Consider the following 6,952-nt stretch of genomic DNA (forward strand, 5'->3'; position numbering starts at 1 on the left):
ATGCCTGCTCCCTAGAGGAAGTCAAATACTGTTCACACTGATTTGTGTATGTTGGGCTGGTGATGTACTATCCTTTGCTCTCATCAGAAAGTTTCAGAATTAGAGAACTGAATGGGCATATAGCTTCCAGGGAAGATCTGACTTACTGCCCTCCCATCTCTCTGAAAGGAACCAGGGAGTGGCAGACAAGTGCTTAAATGGAAATTAGGAGCTCATTGAAAATTATAATTTCTAGAAAAACAACAACATGCAACCCTCCCACAACTAGGAATGTTTTCATGGAAATAATATTTGATAGAGTATCTTATATTCCAGTACCAGCCTTGTTGTAACCAGCAGTGTGACTTATATATAACATTAAACTCACAAAACCTGTTTTCAAGTATGTAAATAAAGACATTTAAAAAGACTCCACAATGTCCCTATCACCACTAACATTTTATTATTCCATGCAGAAGTTTATTATCCTTAATTTTGAGCTATTATATTCTCAACAATATCTAGAAACTTCTGGTCTTCTAATCCTTAAAGGAGGATATACAGGGATGATTTTATATCAAACCAGGACAGCAACTTCCTGATGCATGTTCTTGTTAACAGACTGCCAGCATTACCAGAGTGAGCACTTTATCTAGGAATCTGAGACTACAGGTTTCAATAAAGCAATCTGTGAAATTCAGTAAATGTTTTTCAGCATTAGTTTTTGATGTCAAATAGCAAGACTTGCTTCGGCACTTACTTTAATATGTGCTCCAAATCAAGGTTTCTAGCCAGGTAGTTTCTATCTGGCATGTGTTTTGTTAGCATTTTTCTTCTCACAGTACTCAAAATGTTCTTTTATCATAGTAAGGGTAAGAAAACATTGCTTAGGTTGTGTTTATTTACTAGCATAAATATTCTGACAACTGTAATTTCTGTTTGGTTCCTTTCAAGGCATCTTCTTATTACAGCCAGAAAATATACCTTTTAATGCTATCTAGATAGAACTGCTGCTCCAAATCAACACTGAATTAATCTATGTTGTGTTTTCAAAGATCTACCATTATGTATGACTTCCTCAATAGGGAATAGAGCAGAGCTGAGGCATCTAGCACTTTCTGGCATTAAAATTCTGGCTATGGCCTTTCTTAGAGGTGTAAAACTGTGCACATCGCTCAATACCTGAGAGATTATTTCTTATTGTAAATTCTGGTAATGTTTAAATATTTTAGTTTATTTATGAGCTTTTGTGATAATTAAATGAGATAATGTTGAAAGTGTTTACTTTAGAACTAGTACTGGTAGTTAATAATAACAACAATAACTGCTCATACTGCTACAAATACAAATTTCAGAAAACTGGTAAAAATGGGTAGGATAAACTTTTTTTCCAAACTCTGAAAATTAAACAAAGACTTATAGCACTTATAGCAATCTGAGAAGTGTTTACTAATAATAAAGAAAAATAATAAACTCTGTGGCATTTAAACGTGCCCTATTCCCACTCCCTCTACCCAGCTGCACGATAGCTCTGAAAATTAGCAATCCACAATTGCCATGAAAACCAGCCAACCAGCTACCTATTAGCCAGCAAAGTGGGCAGACAGGTTTTGAACTACTTTAAAATCCGAGTCCCAGAGATCTGCCATTATTTGTCATATTTGGTGGTTTTCTTGTAGACCCTGTTGGCCAGCCTCCTTATTAGAATTCACCAAATTTGAACTGCCTTTCTATGAGGATGCTAATTGAACAAAACAAAACAGAAAAGAGAATTTTTTTAAAAACATTGTGATTGCCTGAAGTGGTGAATAAGTCAGAGGGAAAATAAGCCAAACAGAAAAAGGAAAAATTTGGAAATGAGAGACTCCTAGGGAGAAATAAGGTCTAACATGGGGCCAGCAGGTGGTGTGAGGGCTAAGGTGCTAGGCATAGTTGACTGTGGTTCGAGTCTTGGATCTGATGGCTTAAAAACCACACCAAGAGCATGCGCATGTGTGCCCCAAATCCCAGAAGAATGGAGAAGAGATTGCAGTGTGGCCATCCCCCCAGAGAGTGATTTCTCACTTTCTCTCTCTCTCTCTCTGTCTGTTTCTCTCTGGTGAGCACATGTATCCCATGACAAAAGAAAACAAACAAATAAACAGTACCTTAGAAATAAAATAAAATAAAATATAAAATAAAAAAGGAAGTGTGACATCATCTCAGGAATCTAGAAAATCACATGCATGTGTTATGTTGTGCGCATACGCAAAGATCTGCACAAACTCAGGAAAGACCTGTAAAGGACCTAAGCTCTTCTAGCAGGTTGACCTTGAGGCTCTGTGCAAGCAGAAATTAAAGCTGTCTGGTTATTAAGGTGTGCCTCAATATGTACGTATCGTTTCCTCAGAAAAGACTCAGAGATGTTGGTCCTAGGCATCAAATGAAAGGTCTGTCTAATGATTAGCCTGCCAGTAAACCAACTAAGTAGAGACTTCAGTGACCACATATGACAAATAATACTGACTCCAAAGAATTATTTCAGAAAAGTAATAAAATGAATAATAACCATAAAATCCCCACAACAACCAAGAGTAATAAAAAAAAAGCTATGGGAGGCAGGGATATGATTTGTAGAGTTACTATATTATATTATTTAATATGCCTGCTTAAAGACAGAAAATTATGAGACAAGCAAAGAAACAACAAAGTATGGTTCATACAATAAGTAAAGCAATTGGTTGAAGCTGTCTATGGGAAGACCATCTTTGGTAAGAGGGTAGTCTTACCAAAGACTTTACATCAGCTATTCTAAATATGTTCAAGGAGCTAAGGAAACCATGCCTAAAGCACTGAATGCAAGTATGAGAATGATATATTATCAAATACAAAATATTAATGAAAATACATAAATTATAAAAAGGACCACAAAGAAATTCTATAGTTTAACAGTTACTGAAAAGACAAATTCATTAAAGGGGTACAATCTTCTGCTGATATTAACAGCAGAAGAATTAGAAAAATTGAAGCTAGATCATTTGAGATTATTTATTATAATTTGAGAATTAGAAAGAAAAAAGAAGAGTAAAGAGAAAATAGTCTCAGAGACCTGTGGAATATTGTCAAACATCATCACATGAAAGTCTTAAAGGAAAAATAAAGAGAGAAAGGGGCAGAAAGAACATTGGAAGAAATAATGAAAACGTTCGGCTACATATCCAAGAGTCTTAATGAATTTTCAGTAGGGTAAAATTAGAGGTCTACTCTTGGACACATAATAAAGAATAGCTATAATACAGAGAACTATTGAGTTGTCAGGAAAGTCATGACACATTTTTGCATAGAAAAACAGAAAAATATGCCATGACTTTTTTGATGACCCAATATTATGTTTTCTAAAACTGATAGGAAAGCAATTTTTTTTAATGTTGACGAGTCTAAACAAATTTATGTAAAATAAGCAAAATAGTGAAGCTGGTTATGGTAGAGTATCTGATAAAATTTATCTTTAAGAATAATAACAAATATGATTTATCTTCTGTTGCTTGAATTTTTCATTTTCCTCTTTTTCCTGTTTTATTCTGTTAAAGTAGAAATTGTTGTGAATAGATGGATCTGTAAAAGAATGGGAAAAGGTCAAAAGAATAGCAGTCACTTGCTCTTGAAATTCCACATGGGATCTGGTCACCAAGAAATTGTAATTCAGAAGCTGATATTAAATGCAAAAGTTTGGTATTCTCTGAAGACACACTGTGACATTTACCTTATTTAATAAGTTTAGAAATGCAAGGTCAACCTTGGAAAGAATGTTTATGTCCTTTTAAATATTATATAACTCTAGATGAATATTGATTCTTTGGGTAAGGCTACTTATTCTCAAAGGTGTGGTTTCATTCAGATACTAATAAATGATGCCACTTGCAAACCTCAAGAAATGTATTTTGAGTTCTTACTATCTACTTTGGTATAGAAGATAGGAAAAAATCTCTACTTTCATGCAGATTATATTCTAGTGGAGAAGACAAAAATATATACTTGCCATGGAGTGAATAAGAGAAGTTTGATGGAGACAAGACCAGATATAAAATTTGCAGTATCCAGTAAAAAATAAAAATGTACAGCCCTTGTTAAAATATTACTAAGAATTTTAAGATAGCAACAGTTGCACACTGACCAAGTGTGGGGCCCTTGTAAGCACTGGCCTGTGTGAGTTCTCTGGTAGTAGGTCTGTGAAGCCAGGCATGGAGTTAAGTGCTATGAAGAAAGTAATGCAGGTTAGTTGAGTTGATTAAAATCAGGTCAGTTGACTGAAGAAGGGCTACTGAGAGAGAGTTTTGGACCAGCAGGTGGTATGGTGGTTAAGGAGTTGGACCCTGTTCAAGTCTTGGACCCAGTGGCTTAAAAATCATATCAGGCACATGTGCATGTGTGCCCAAAATCCTGGAAAGGGAATCCAGAAGAAGGGATTATAGTGTGGCCACTCTCTCACAAGGTGTATGTGTGGGGGTGATTTCTCGCTTACCATCTATCTCCTCTCTCTGTCTCTCTCTGGTGAGTGTACACATTCTATGACAAAACAAAACAAAACACCCTTAAGCAAAGAGAGTTATTTATAATTATTATTATTATTTTATACATTCAATCACATATACATCATTTAACTTGTAAAGATAATTTACCCAACATGAAATTCACCTCAGACTAGTCCAATTGAAAACACTATACAAGTTATTAACAGGTAATAAACTATTTCTGTGTCCAACACATGCCTTACTTCTTCATTTCTTTCTCCCTATTTTCCCTAAAAAATACACTCTCCCCCTTCCCCATCCTCCTTCCGCACTGTCTCCAATGTCCATAACTATTTTCTATGCTTTTCTGTCCTCCATTCTTTTAGTCTCTACCATGAAAGAGTTTAAATTACTTAAAAATACAACTTTTTTTATCCAAATAACTATATATTTTGTTAATACTTAGGTGAATCTCTATGTATGTTAGACCATTAAGTCTTTCTTTTTTTTTTTTTTTTTTTTTTAGTGCAGCTAGTAAGACATGGTTTATACGCATGCTCCCATTAAACTAATAAGATGTTGTACTTGTGTGTGGAAATCAACTCTGCCTTTTTACTCAGCAAGTTCGTTCTGTCCTCTACCAGGCTTCTGACCTGAACTATGCCTGTAAATTCACAAAGCCTCTCTATAATGGGAAGGAGGAAGCACAGCATTTAAAGTTGCTGTGGGGATGCAATAAGAGGGTCTTAGTTCAGTGTGCTTAGTACAGTGCCAGGAACGTAACAGAAATTCAAGCATGTTTATTACTGGCAAAACTAAGTATTATTGCTGCTTAATTTCTTATAAATTCTCTATGCTCAGGAAAATTTTCACTTTCTTTTACTAGTGTTACTAAGAAATAGATTTATGTATCTTGACTATTCATGCTCGCTCATCAAATCCTTCCAAATTTTGACATTTAAAGAATAAATAGAACACTAGGGAACCAGCAGTTAGCGTAATGGCTATGTCGCTGGACTCCCACGTAGTCAACTGCGGTTCGCGTTCCGGACCCGGTGGCTTAAAACTCACACTGGGCACATGTGCGTGTGTGCCCAAGATCCCGAGAGGAGAATGGAGAAGAAGGGATTGCGGCGTGACCATCCCCTCTGGGGGGTGATTTCTCGCTTTCTGTCTCTCTGTCTCTCTCTGTCTGTCTGGCGAGCGCACGCGCCCTACAGCAAAACCTCTCAAAAAAAAAAAAAAAGAATAAATAGAACACTTCATGAAACAAAAAGCACAAATAAAATATTCTCGATACATTTGTTGCTTGCTTTTGGTGATTGAGAATTACTGATATTGTGGAATTTTAATTCAATTACTAATAATAAACTAGGTAGTCTTTGAAAAAAAGTAGTTTACCTCTAAGAAAACTTCAATGTTTTGAAGCTCTTGTTCTTATACTTTGCTGTTTTATCTTTCCTGAAAAAAAAAAAAAAAATTGGCAGATGAGGAAAATACACTTTTTCTTGGTTTCTATTGATTTATGTATTTGAGGATGGATGTTAGAGTGTGAAGTAACAGTGTAAGGAATTTTAAATTAGGTCAGATAAAAGCTAACTGATATGAAGCTACTAAATAGAGATTCTATAATAGATGTGATGTTGCTGCCTAAAAAGTTAGAAGGATTTAACCATTTGGCAAAATGAAGCATGAACCAAAATGATGAAACATGGACCAAAATGTGGTGTACACTAAACAAAATTGAAATGCCAGAAATTCGGGACCAGCAGTTGAGGTAATGGCTATGTCGCTAGACTCCCATGTAGTCCACTGTGGTTCGCGTCCCGGACCCGGTGCCTTAAAACTCACGCAGGGCACGTGTGCGAGCATGCCCAAGATCCTGAGAGGAGAATGGAGGAGAAGGGATTGTGGCGTGGCCATCCCCCCTGTGTTTGATTTCTTGCTTTCTATCTCTCTGTCTCTCTGTCTGTCTGGCGAGCACATGCACCCTATAGCAAAACCCCCTCTCCCCCCCAAAAAAAGAAAGAAAAGAAAGAAAAAAAGAAGAAATACCAGAACTTCATTTGGTATGCTGTAGAGGAAGGTGGCTACAAGATGGAGGATCTTTTGCACAACCAAAAACCAGGTCACAATGCCAAATGGGCCTCTTTAAGTTCCAGAGGGTATATATTTCTTTTTTTGGCTGTTCTATTCTGTGCTATTCACCAAGTGCCTGAAAAACTGCTAGTCTTGAGTGGAACTCAGAACAAGAAATGGCTCTACTACAGTACCATGCTGCCATATAAGCAGCTACCCCTGGGCCTAAGGAGCCAGTGGATTGTATGGTTCTCAAAGTGTCAGACATAGAGAGACGCTGTTGGGAGGCTTTGGCAGGTCCCTCTAGTTGAATCATAATGCAGAACCTTAAGATTGTGAAGGAAAGTGAGGCCATTCTCTATGGATAACTACTCTCCCTTTGGATTTTTTTTTTTTTTTTTTAT

The sequence above is a fragment of the Tupaia chinensis genome, unplaced genomic scaffold (assembly GCF_000334495.1).
Source record: "Tupaia chinensis unplaced genomic scaffold, TupChi_1.0 Scaffold000437_1, whole genome shotgun sequence".
NCBI lineage: Eukaryota > Metazoa > Chordata > Mammalia > Scandentia > Tupaiidae > Tupaia > Tupaia belangeri.